Source organism: Phaenicophaeus curvirostris, chromosome 15 (genome assembly GCF_032191515.1).
Source record: "Phaenicophaeus curvirostris isolate KB17595 chromosome 15, BPBGC_Pcur_1.0, whole genome shotgun sequence".
NCBI lineage: Eukaryota > Metazoa > Chordata > Aves > Cuculiformes > Cuculidae > Phaenicophaeus > Phaenicophaeus curvirostris.
Genome location: NC_091406.1, coordinates 18,255,382 through 18,269,307, shown reverse-complemented (window position 1 = coordinate 18,269,307; position 13,926 = coordinate 18,255,382).

The window sequence follows — 13,926 nt, the reverse complement described above, 5'->3', positions numbered from 1 at the left end:
CACATTGTGTATTTATTCCCATCTAGAAACACAGGACTGAGCGAGATCTGGCTGAAGGTGCCTTTTTTACTTCTACAGGATTAGCTGCACTGAGCTCCTGGCTGCACAGGTGGGAGATACAACGCAAGTGCCATGGACTAAGTGTGCAGTAGGGGAAAAGCTAAGACGACCCTTTTGGTACTAGACCAGAAAACACTTAGAAAAATGTGTTGTCTGAAGAAGAGACCTGCTCAACAGTAAGTTCAGAGCTGAGGTCAACCCCAGTGCTCCTGACACTATCAGTACTGACTGACTGTCACAGGCAGTAGGACACCAAGTGTCACATCAGCCCACAAGAAACATCCAGATCCCATCTGCAAGGCTGTGCAGGTGAAAGGCGAGGGCAGCAAAGGGGACTTTCACCTCTCAGAGGCAGGAGCGCAGGAAGGAGAGCCAGTCAAGCAGCTTGGTTCAGGACCAGAGGCCAGCACTCATCTGCAGGTCTTCTCCAGGTGTCACTGCCACTGAACTGTGACAGCAAGCACAATGCACACACATGACAAGAGAGAAAAGAGGACTTGGATGTTGATGGCATAGCTTGGCCCATGTCCATGGTGGGGAGGGAACAAGATGAACCTAGGAGATGAATATTCTACCAAAGGCGGCTTAAGTCACCTGGGTTCTGTCCTCACTGGAGATGCCGGGCAGGCAGCCCACAGCCCAGACATCCCACTGCTATTGAGGTGCTGACCCTGAGCTACTCAGCTGGCTTGTCTCTCTTGCTGGGTCCAGCCCGAGAAGGAGGATCCAGAGCAAGAAGAACTTGGGTTCTTGTCCCCATCCCTGCAAGATTACCTTTTCCACCTTTGATATGTTGCGTCAGTGCCTGCCCCAGCCAGGGTGACACTGCAGACTCCAAAGTGCTGCTGTGAAGTACAGGAGTTGTGAAGTTGTCTCTGCTCACAGATTTGGTTGCCAAGAACAGAGCAGGACTCCACAAAGATCAATGGGGGAACGAACAGTTGTTGGAGGAGCTCTTCAGCATGTCCCCATCCTGTCACCCACCAGAGATTCCCCTCTGCTCCTAGAGATCTGCCCTCAGATTGCCAGCATGGCAAAGGTGCACGTCAGGTTTGCTTCCATCATCCACACGTTTCCCCTCACCTGCAGCTCCTGGTTTGCAGGACACACTCCAGACAGCTGGTTTGCTCTCAGTCCACGTTCTTCTTCCTGCTGGCTGGGAGCTCAGGACCCACAGTGCCCTGTTCCTTTCCAATAGGCCTGATGACTGTGTCCATGACTCTGACCTTGTGCTCAAAATAGGGTCATCTAGGGCACTGGATGAGGTCCTCTGACCTTTCCCATGGTTCTACTGATCCTGAAATACAGCAGACCCCACCCAGCTGGGAAAGCTGAGGGGTTATTTTATACATTTAAAGCACTGCCTTCTATGCCTGCGCTGTAATCCTGTGTGCAATATTAATTATCCAGCTAACACTGTTGCCATGACACTCCTTAAAGCCATCAAAGCCAACATAAGCATATCAGACCTCCGCTCCACCCTTCCTATTTGTTCCTGGCCTCAGAATAAGTCCCAGTGCCAAGCATTCATGGCAGAGGAGGGACGGGCACCGGCTGTCCCAAGGGTTACCTAGCCCTCTGACTGCACAAGAAAAGTCCAAATCTGGACTTTGGAAGTTGTGCCTAGTTCTCAAGCTGCATTCCAAGAACTGACTGAATCCAAACATGCCCATTTTTAGGTCAAGCTGCAAAATTACTTTTTCCTTATCACAACATTGTCCTATCTTTAGAAGTTAAAAGGAATGATTAGAGTTAGAAGGAGAAAGGAAGAAAGAAATGAAGGGGGTGGGATGCATAAACAGATCCAGAGCCCAGAAAAAGACACAAATATGAGATCAAAAGAGAACGAGCCAGATTCTGAACAACCTGATGTGCACATCAGAAGCCCCAGAGGCAGTGACAGAACAGATCTGGGTCCTTCCCCCTCCCACAGCCAAAATACTGAAGGTAACCCTCTTACACCTCCACAAATGGGATAAGGTCAATTGGTTTTAACCTGAAATGAGGGCAGGGGCAAGAGAATGCCAAATGGTTAAGTGGTTCTGCTAGGGAAAGTTTTGCCTCAGAAATCCAGAATCATTTTCCCCTCCACGTGAAAGCAGTGGAGAGAGTCCCTGCAGTGCGTGGACCTCTTATTTGCAGGGACTGTGATCAGCGCAAGCAAGATGTCTATGATCCTGGCCAAGAGAACAGGACCTTCCTTGGCCACGTTGTGCTTCCAGGGTTCGTGCGTTTAATATATATGCAGCTTGAGGTTGCATCTCAGGGACAGGGAAAGCTCATCCTAGAGGAGCTGGGCTTCCATCTACAGCCTGCTCTATATAATAAGCATATGTGGAAACACACTTGGAGCGCGTCCAGTGAAGGGCAATGAGGCTGGTGAAGGTTCTGGAGCAAAAATCTTATGAGGAACAGCTGAAGGAACTGGAGTTGTTTAGCCTGGAGAAGAGGAGCCTGAGGGAACACCTCATTGTTCTCTACAACTACCTGAAAAGGAGGCTGTAGCAAGGTGGCTGCTGGGCTCTTCCCTCAAGTAAGAAGGTACAGAATGAGAGGAAACGGCCTCAAGTTGTGCCAAGGGAAGTTTAGATTGGATGTTAAGGAAAATTTCTTACTGAAAGAGTGGTGAAGCACTGGCAGAGGCTGCTCAGGGCAGGGCTGGAGTCTCCATCCCCTGAGGGTTCAAAAAGTGCGTAGACCTGGCACTTCAGGATATGGTTTAGTAGGTGTGGTGGGGTCAGGCTGACAGACTAGATGAGCTTAGAGGTCTTTCAACATAAATGATTCCATGATTCAACGAAGTGGTCTTTCCTACATTGTGTTGAACTCCCACTGAGAGCAATACCTATGGGTATTGCCAGATAGCTGCAGAGCACCCTGGAACTGGGTGATTAAACAAATCCAGACATTCCCTCACCCATTAGGGCCACCCAATGCCACATTCCCAGCAATCACGCTGCAAACTTACATTCAAAGAAATGAAAACCAGGCAAAGTCAGAAAGGATATATTCCAGGTGGTGTCCTGTTCCTCCTGGGAAGTCACTGGTATCCATGCTTCAGCAGCGCTTTCCCTGGGGGTGAAGCAGCCAGAAAAGCCAGCGCACCCATAAACTGTGGGTATCCCTGGGGATTTTTTTTGTCACATCAATGCTGCATGCTAGAGGATGTACTAAACTAGGGGCTAAAGGTAAGATGGCTGGGGAAAAGACTGACCCTGGAGGCACAGCTCTGCTAGTCTACCACATCCCATTGTCCTTTTGGGATATACCCTGTGCTTTCCCTTGAGGAGCTGGAAGATACTTACCAGAGCTCAGGCTCTCCAAATGACACAGAAACTTCCTTTGATGGCCTTAGAGGTGGCTTTTTTCATGAAGAAACGGCAAGAGAAGAGCTGATACTGAGCAAGGGAGAAGCCAAAGAAAAACCAGACCAGTGTCACAGCAACACCCAGGGATGAGTGCAGGCTAAAATAACTGAATGGGACCAGGCTATGGACAAAGACAGGTCCATCAGCAACACTCAAGAATACAAGTTGACCAGTTGTGTTCAGGGTTCAGCCAGGAAGACCAATCAAGGTCAAGAAGAAGAACATCCACAAGACAACAGAGACCAGGAGAAGAGAGTCTGGCCTGAATTTAAAGAGAACTGCTGGTTGTGTGGGTAGGGAGCCCAGGTGAGGTGACTTGGGCAAATGAAGCCTATTAGTGCCCCCAGGTGCTGACACTCAGGCTGTGCCTACTTAGAAATTGCTTTTAGCGGGGGCAGTAGTGGCACTTTTGGGTCTGGGAGAGAGGCAGTGTTGCTGGGTTGTACCCAATCCCCAAGTGTCTCATCCCAGTGCTGGCTCTAGCTTTTGGCTTTGTCCCTAGCTGTGCAGTGCCCCTCAAGTGGGCCCAGCTAGGTTGGAGCTGAGCTCTAATTTCTCTGACTTATGGCTTTACTAGCCCCACATGGTCCATGCAAGATCATAGTAGTGGGATTGTGCTGCACAGCTGTCCTGTGCTGGACAGGTAGCACTGCACACGGTCAGTCCACATAATGTGCCCTGCAAATGACCTGGCTGGAGGCAAGGCCAGCCACCTACTGCCTGGGGCCGTGGGGTCATCAGGTGGGTTTTCTACTCATGCTGTAAGTATTTGCATAAGAGTCCTGCGTTCAGTTCTGGAGGCCTCAGCCCAGCAAGCATGTGGATTGGTTAGAGCAAGTCTAGAGGTCCCAACGGGATGATCTGAGGACTGGAACACCACCCATACAAGGACAGGCTGTGAGAGTTGGGGTTGCTCAGCCTGGAGAAGAGAAGGCTGTCAGGAGAATTTAGAGTGGCTTCCAGTACTAAAAAGGGGCTCCAGGAAAGCTGGGGAGGGGCTCTGGATCAGGGAGGGCAGGGATAGGGTGAGGGGCAATGGGTTTTGAGCTGAAAGAGAGGAGATTGAGATGAGATCTTGGGAAGAAATGTTTTTCTGTGAGGGAGGTGAGGCCCTGGCCCAGGTTCCCCAGAGCAGTGGTGGCTGCCCCTTCCCTGGAGGTGTTCAAGGCCAGGTTGGATGGGTTGGGCTATGAAGTCCCTTCCAACCCAACTCATTCGATGACTTTGTTTTCCTTGTGCAAATCCGTTCCAGCTCCCCCAGGTGGGGTAGGTAACATGGCTGAGACCAGTACTACCACGCTTTGCCCCCTTATTTTATTTTAAGGCATTTTTTTGGTTCTTTCTCTGATTTAATCCCCAGTGCCCTGTATTCTGTTTTGTGCCAAGATTAGACACAGGTTGTCCTACAGCAGAAGGACAGAAGGTCAATGCAAAACAAAAATGCTTGTTTTCTGAGGACCTGGGTGAGACTTTGTCCCCAAGGTGTAAACCCTTTCTTTATTCCCCTGAAGGTTTGCCCAACCTCCTCTGTGTGCATCTTGGTCTGTGCTCATAGCTAGGAAAAGCAAAGAGCTGTAAAGCAAGGAGCTGCTTCGTTTACTCTAGAAGGAGATGTGAGTGGATCTTTTACTTCTGCTTATGAAATCCCATTTATGACAATATTCACACCTACAAGCAGCTGGCACCCTTCTTCGTATGCCAGAGGCTCTACTGGTGATGAGTTTCTAGCTGGGAGCATTACCACTCACAACTGATATGTTAATGCAATTAGAGACTGTGCCAAGTGCAAAGCAGTATTTGTCCTGATATTATTGGTGATAAAGGAGCCTCCTGTGTGAGAAGCAAGTCCATTTCCAATCCATCTGTATCTATATCTAAAAAAGCTTTCATTCTCCCAAGCACTGCAGCAGATCCCCGTGATAAATTCCTGCCATATCTTAGCTCCCAACTACATTACATCCTATTCAAATCCCCTTCATTATAACAAGAAGCAATATGACACCAAAAGCTTGTCTCGGGAATTTATGACACAGCGGAGACTCTTAGATCCACTAAACCCCATTAAAACCATCTCCCTTATAAAACATACGCCTTATTATGCACTTTAGCAGCGGGCAGCAGGTTGCCTTCTGCCAGGGCTCTTATTACCTGTGCGAGGGAGGTGCGAGGCAAACAATTGAGTCTCCGCTGAAAGCACGAGGCCGGTGCAGCGCCTACACCTCCTGCCTGGCCCATGGCAGGGTCTTCACTTGTGGGGAGGGCTTTGTGCAGTCATCTTTCCTTTGTTAAGTTTGGTTACTAAGCCAAGACAAAAGAAGACGCACCCCGTTGAGTAAAGCCAGGCTTTATTTCAGGTCTCTCTTTCTGACACAAAGCCTCGAGAAACGGATTTGGGGTGGAATGAAATGTTGCATTACATCTGAAATGAAACATGGTGATTGTTTCGTTAAAGTCATTTAATCAAAATGAATTTACTCTCAAAAATCTCTTTAGCAGATGTAACCTGGGATTTCAACAATGGAGCAACAACACACGCAGATCTCCTTATCTCTTCTTTCAAACACACTCTCTGCTTGCAAACATGCGTTGTTTCAGTTTTTATTTCAGAGAGTAATTTCTGTTCCCAAAACCGTTGCCTCGGTGTGCTTGTAGCACCTCTTGAGCTGGGGAAACAGGAAGAGGAGGGAGAGATGTAGAGGTGTGATGAATTACCTGACTGCGTTGCCCTACAGGTTCAAACCTCTCTGACCACTCTCATCCCATATCCACACCCTCCCTGCAGCTCACACCACCCATGCTCAGCTTCTGCTGGAGGAGCAACTGCCACCAGGCAGCATCAAGGAGTTAGGAAGCAGCTCTCCTGCAACGGCACCACTGTCAGGTATTCCTCACCCTGCAGCGACCAGACACATGAGCAGCCCAGGAGGTATTACTAGGACAGATGACCCTTTCGAGCAGGGAAGATGTGGCATCCCTCATCCCTGAGAAAGCGATGCTGCTTTTCTCCCACACTGCATCGATTCTCTTCGCCTGCTTTTCACCTCCCAGCTTTCACACCAAGCACCAGGCTGTGCCCTTCAGGAGTCCAAGCGGCAGTTTGTGGATGATCAGCCTGCTGCTCATTAGACTCAGTAAATATGTTTGTGTTTTCCTCTTTTTACCCCTCGTTTAGTCTCATCTGACTGTATTGTTTGCTCTACTGGATTATGCAAATCAAATTATAACCAATATTGAAAACAGGAAGGTAAGCAAAGCTTGTGCCCACTCTTCTGGACCATGCCAAGGACAGGAGTGCAGGCTCCCACTCTGTCAGGAGTGAGTCACCTCTGTGCGGGGGTGCATATGTCCCACTCCTCTCCTGGGAGTGATCCAGCCTCCTACCAGCGCTGATTCCACACCCCAAAACAGCCAAAACAGGATCGTACAATCATGGAATGGTTTGAGTTGGAAGGGATCTCAAAACTCATCCAGTTCCAACCCCTTGCCTTGGGCAGGGACACCTCCCACTGGATCAAGGGCTCCAAGCCCCATCCAACCTGGCCTTGAACCCCTCCAGGGATGGGGCAGCCACCACTGCTCTGGGCAACCTGGGCCAGGGCCTCCCCACCCTCACAGCAAACCATTTCTTCCCAAGATCTCATCTCAATCTCCTCTCTTTCAGCTCAAACCCCATTGCCCCTCATCCTATCCCTGCACTCCCTGATCAAGAGCCCCTCCCCAGCTTTCCAGGAGCCCCTTTTTAGTGCTGGAAACCACTCTAAATTCTCCTGACAGCCTTCCCTTCTCCAGGCTGAACCCCAACTCTCTCAGCCTGTCCTCATCCAGGAGGTGCTCCAGCCCTTGGATCATCTCCGTGGCGTCTTCTGGACTTGCTCCAATAGCTCCTTGTCCTTCCTGTGCTGAGGACTCCAGAACTGGACACTGGGCTCCAGGTAAGTTCTCACAATGCTGTCATCTCATGATGATAGTCCTGATCACAAGCATCCTGCTGCAGGGCATCACACTCCTATCTGTCCTCCTGCTACTTTCCTGCTACTTTTGATAGAAATGGTTGGACTCGATGATCCGGTGGGTCTCTTCCAACCTGGTTATTCTATGATTCTATGATTCCAAAAAATTTGGATGCTCAGTGGTCCTTCTGGGAACACGCAATGGATGCAGCTGTTCTCAGTACTGTGATGACTTGGATGGTTGCATCTCACTGCGCTGAATCTCCGTGAAGAAGGAGGATGTGACTTGGGGACTGGATTAACTCTGCTTTGAGGTGGGTTATTTTGTGCCAGAGGTTCCAGAGATGCAAGCAGGAAGGTGAAATCCTGGAGAAGAGATGAAGTGAGAAGCAGGAGAACTGTCTGGATCACACACACACGTGCATGGAAGTGGAGAACTCAAGGCAGAATTGGACATTGGACACAGCAGAACAATCTGTAAATAACTCAAGGTAACTAAGTGCAACTAGACATGTTCATGTGGCTTTTAAAGCCATGTAGATTAAGATGAGCAAACATCTCTGTGACAGGATGTCATGGATTAGTGATGCCGAAGCCAGAAAGGCTACTCGGTCCTCCTTCATCACCAAGGCCACAGAGTTTTATCAAGTGAATCCTGTGTCAATCCTATAATTTCTGGCTGAGTTAGGGCAGCTATTAGACAAACATCCATCTTCAAGTAAAAAAACTCCAAGTGAGTTCAGCCATCTCCACCATATGTTGTTTAATGGCTAATTCCTTTCACTGATGCGAATGCGTCTTCTTTGCAGGTCAAATTTGTCTAATTTCAGCTTCCAGCCACCAGATCTTGTTACATCTTTGATCGCCAGATTAAAGAGCTCTTTAGTCTCAAATATACTCTCTTATGCTGGTTACTTCCCAACTTGTGTCAAGTGACTATTCAAAGTGTTTTTCATTAAACCTTTCATTAGAAAACAAGAGCGGAGGTTGGTTTTTTTCAGTTTCACTAGCTTTTGTATATCTTTCTTGGAATGTTTCCATGTTTTCATTATCTGTGGCCCTGGAAGTGGACATTGAGCACACCAGTACTCTTATTATAACAATACATGGTACAATATGAATGTGAAACCAATGCATGTTGCTCTTTGTCGGTCTCCTCTTCAGGGACTTCAAGTTCAGAAGGTTTCCATCTGATCCCATTATGATTTTCTAATCCATGCACCATACAACAGTCCCAACTTGTGTATCGCTATTCCTTCCTAGTTGGGGAGGAACTCTTGAGTAGGGAGTGCGGGGATAGGACAAGGCGAACAGTTTCCAGTTGAGAGAGGGGAGATTGAGATGAGATCTTAGGAAGAAATGTTTTCTTGTGAGGGTGAGGAGGCCCTGGCCCAGGTGGCCCAGAGCAGTGGTGGCTGCCCCATCCCTGGAGGGGTTCAAGGCCACGTTTCATAGGGCTTTGAACAACCTGATCCAGTGGGAGGTGTCCCTGCCCATGGCAGGGGGATAGAACTGGATGAGATTTGATGTCCCTTCCAACCCAAACCATTCTATGATTCATTCTATGCGTGGGTCTCCATTTCATTGTACCAAAATTCAGAGTTATGGAACAAATTCAGCCTACCAAGTGATTGATGCTGCTTTGGCAACATATGTTTTCCTGCTGGGCTTTACATCCTCTTTAATTCTTATCTGTAAATACTGTACACTGTCTTCCAGGTCATTGATGAATACTGGGCTCTTGGCTTTCATCAGGAAGACCAGCACTGATCGGATGATTTGCCATGGAAATTACCAATGATGGTCTCCACAGCCACTGTGGGATGATGAGTTCCCTACCATCAAGCAGTACCTTTGTATTTATGGCTCACCTGTCATCAATACTTCCACCTGCCAGAACATCCTACAAATTCCACTTGGGCAAAGAACTGAGCTGTTGATTGAATGGAAACAAGCATTTGGACAGACGGAGGTGGGGGGGTGTGCACAAGTCCTGCACCAGCAGGAATCTGAAATACCTTGGACCTGGAAATTGCTCCCAAGGTCTGCAAGACAGATGTAGGATTTTAATTATGATTCAGGAAAGCAAAAGTTAGAGGCTCTAAAGAAGGACAAGAGAGGCATACAAATAAGGTCTGACAAGTTTGTCTGGAAAAGAAACAGCTCAATCTGAGTTAGCAGCTCCTAAATAGAAATGCAAATCTGGGGAAGGTGAGTGTGCAGTGAGTGTACGTGTTATTCCGGCAGGAGGAAGAGGACTGGAAGTTGTGTCAGCCCCATGCACGGTGAGACTTACAAAGGCTCCATCTGCAGCCAGCAGCAAGGTAGGTTCCTCCTGGGGCAAGTCCAGAGGCGGAGCTGCAGTGGAAAATCACAGCAGTGGAGAAGTCAACCTGCAGAAACAATCTCTCTCTGTGAAATCTGTGTGGTTTCTGGAGGGAGCAATTCTCCTACCTCTTTGGTGTTACATTCTGGGATTCCTCCAGCATGGTGAAGGAAGATCATAGAGTCATAGCATTGTAGAACGGTTTGGGTTGGAAGATACCTCAAAGCCCATCCTGTTCCACCCTGCCATGGACAGGGACACCTCCCACTGGATCAGGGGCTCCAACATGGTCTTGAACCCCTCCAGGGATGGAGCAGCCATCCACTCTCTGGGCAACCTGGGCCAACCCCCCCCCCACCCTCACAGCAAAACATTCATTCCAAAGATCTCATCTCTGTCTCCACTCTTTCAGCTTGGAAACATTCCCACTCATCCTATCGACACACTCCTTATCTACCTGGGAAGTTCCTCTTTAATTACTGTGTTATTACACAGCTAAAGCAGCAACCTCAGTAAATCTTGCTGCAACTCAAGAGGCAGTAGCAGAAGCGAGAGGCAATCCTACAGCATCACTGAAGTCTTCAGGGGGTTACAGAGAAGATGGAGAAGGTCTTTTGGAGGTGCACACCAGAGTTCCAGATGCAATAGGCAAAAGTTGCAAGGGAAATCCCAGCTGAACATGAGAAAAAGATTCTTCTTTGTGAAGCAGGTCAAGCACTCAGCCAATGTCCCAAAAAATGGAGGGATCTTCATCCTTGCTGATGTTTAAAACCCAACAGGGCAATGCCCTGCGTGACCTGACTTGGTTTTGAAGCTGGCCTTGCTTTGAGTAGAAGGTTGGACTGTAGATTTCCTGAGGTCTCTTTCAAATGAAATAATTTTCTGATTCTACCACAGTTTCAGGAGCAGCTTTTTTTTCAGCAGTCTTTGTAGCAGTGGCGCTACACGGGCCAGCAGGGCATTGAAGTGCAAACAGGATTACTCAGGCATTACTCCGGATATTCATTACATATTGTGTTAGGAGTATTAAGATCCCGTGCTGTCATGGAAAATAGACTCAACGATGGACTCCAAAGCATCCTGACACCACTTGATTCTTCTGCTTTGCAGCTGATACTCTAATTTGGGCACTCTCCAGCAGAGTCCGCTTGCACAACAACAAACTCAGCTGCATTAAAACATGCGAATACCCACTTTAGATGCAGAAATCTTATTTCATAGAATTATGGAACGGTTTGGGTTGGAAGGGACCTCAAAACTCATCCAGTTCCAACCCCCTGCCATGGGCAGAGACACCTCCTACTGCATCAGGGGCTCCAAGCCCCATCCAACCTGGCCTTGAACCCCTCCAGGGATGGGGCAGCCACCACTGCTCTGGGCAACCTGGGCCAGGGCCCCCCCACCCTCACAGCAAAACATTTCTTCCTAAGATCTCATCTCAATCTCTCCTCTTCAGCTGAAAACCATTCCTTTCATCCCATCCCTGCACTCCCTTATCTCGAGCCCCTCCCCAGCTTTCCTGGAGCCCCTTTCAGGACTAGAAACTGCTCCAAGGTCTCCCCACAGCCTTCTCTCCAGGCTGAACAACCCCAAGGCTCTCAGCCTGTCTCACACAGGAGGTTCTCCAGCCCTCAGATCATCTCCATGGCCTCCTTTGGACTTGCTCCCACAGCTTCATGTCCTTCCTGTGCTCAGGACTCCAGAGCTGAATTCAGGGCTCCAGGTGGGGTCTCATCAGAACAGAGCAGAAGGGCAGAATCCCCTCCTTTGCTCTACTGTCCCACTGCTTTGGATGCAGCCCAGGGGACAGAAATTTCCAGATACAAAAATCTAACATCTACATTTTGTATTATCTCTTAGACCAATCCTGCTGACATTCCGAAACTCTCAGCTAAAGGTTGCTGGATCACTCCAGCATTGCCCAAACTGGCTGGAGCAGCTCAGCTCCCCCAGGGACGTGCAGGAAGCAGTTTGCAACAAGAAAATAAAAGAAACCCAGAAGCCAATGATTTTCCTGCAATGGCTGCTAGCGGTGAAAGTTAATTTGTCATTGTTATACTTCAGAGTCTTCCATCCCTTTAGGTAAAGATGAGCATTTCAAGGCAACCCCCGAGACAAACCTCGTTCCCAATTCTAAAATGCTCTTGCTATGTAAAGATTAAAACAATAACATTTTAAGCCTGCAAGCTTAAAATCAGAAGCTGTGGTGGGGGAAGACTCTGCAGCAGCACAGGAAGCCCTGCTAATGATGTCAGTAAATTGTATCAGAAGGATTCTCTCATTTTGGGAAGAGAGATGTAATAGCGTGAGCTATTCTCACTGGCACTAAACTCATTAGTTTGTTTACCGTGTGCCTTCCTGCACCGCTCCCTGATACACTGAAAATCTTATTTTGCCTTTGATATTTTGAGTCAGAAAGAGCAGAAAGAAGTGAAAGATTACCAGAAACATTTGATCCCTTCCATGTTTGTTTTTTTTTTTTCTTCGCAAGGTGCTTGTTAAGGCTTGACTCCTGCTCAAGGCAGTGCTGGAGAAACTCCGTGTTTCAGAGAAGGATGCGTGATGGTTGATGTTGAGTGACAGGGTGCTGGGGACAATGGTTAGAGGTCTGAGGACAAGCGTGGATGGATGGAAGAAGGAGGAGAGCATGGCTGGGCTGTGTGATGGTTTAAGGGAGGTGCCAAGGGCTAGGTGATAGCTAGCTGTGTGCCTGCAGGAGGTGGTGGCTGAGTAACAACTAGACAGGACCCTGCTGGAGAGTGGACATCCTGAGGGCACCCGATGGCCTCAGCTGGGCAACACCAGGGCTGAGAGAGGTGGAATGGAGAGTTCTTTGGCTCTGCAGGCACAGACTTTGCAAAGCCCTGGCCAGGGAGTGAGAGGAGGCTGTGCCACATCCCAGCCTTCTCCTCTCTGCACCAGCTGTGACACCTCAGAGGCAGGCAGGCAGCTCTGCCTGCACATCAGCGCTCACCACCTGCCACCGAGAAGCCTTATCTGCCTCCCTCAGCCTCTGACTTGGTGCTCTCCCAGCACATCACTGCCTTCCACATTTTTCATTCTGCTTTGAAGCATAAGGTGGAAGCTGCTTGCCTGTGCCAGTCACAGCTACGGTGGCAGACAGGAGCTCGTCTCCAGCTGCAAGGGCAGCAGGACTCAGACTCACAGTCCCAGGAGCTGGCTCTATGACACACAATTTCTTCACTCTTTTATTCAAACCTGGGTATCTGGGGAGGAACTTGGTGGTTTTCCAGCATTTGGAAATAGTTCTTCTGGTCCCTGTGGGTGCTCAAAACCACTGGGATCTCAGTCCTGAGGACACTGCAGTGAATGTGAATCATCCAAGGCAGTTGCCCACCCGTGAAGGAGCTTTGGTTGAGTTGTGGCTCATACGACCTGCATGACACAAGCTCTGGGACGGACTCAGATACCAAGTCCTCCAAATCATTGCCCTGGGAAGCTGAACCCAGCTCACCAGAGCAGGAGTGGAGCAATTGATTGAAGCAACTCTGACCATCACATCACCATGAAGATGATGTGGGGTAATGACTTTAAAGCTGAATGAGGGGAGATTGAGATGAGATGTTAGGGAGAAATGTTTTGCTGTGAGGGTGGGGAGGCCCTGGCCCAGGTTGCCCAGAGCAGTGGTGGCTGCCCCATCCCTGGAGGGGTTCAAGGCCAGGTTGGATGGGGCTTGGAGCCCCTGATCGAGTGGGAGTTGTCCCTGCCCATGGCAGAGGATGGGACTGGATGGACTTTGAGGTCCTTTCTAACCAAACCATCCTATGATTCTATGATTCTGTGACTCTATGACTTTGCCCCTTCCTCAGGAGCCCTAGTATCTCTCTACACCAGGCAACAAAAAGCCTGCTATCAGCATCAAATAAATCTCTGGGCTCTGGCAGGCCTGGCCCCCATTCCGGGGCAGCCAGGGCTGCCTGGGGATGCAGTTTGCACAGGGATGTGCAGTCTCTGCACAGCAGCTCCCAGTGCTCCCAGCTCAGCAACCCAGTGCTGCTGGCTGATCTGTGGCTCCTTGATGTTTGAGGAGCCTTTCTCTAACAGCTCAGGGGTGCCCCCCTGCTACGAGGGAGGGCATGGGTGTTCAATGGAGTCTGTGATACCAACAAAAGACGACACTCCTACCTCTTCTTACAGTAAGAAAACACCGCCTGTCAGAGTGGGGCTTCTGCTGCAGCTGTATCGAGGAAGTTGTGAGATT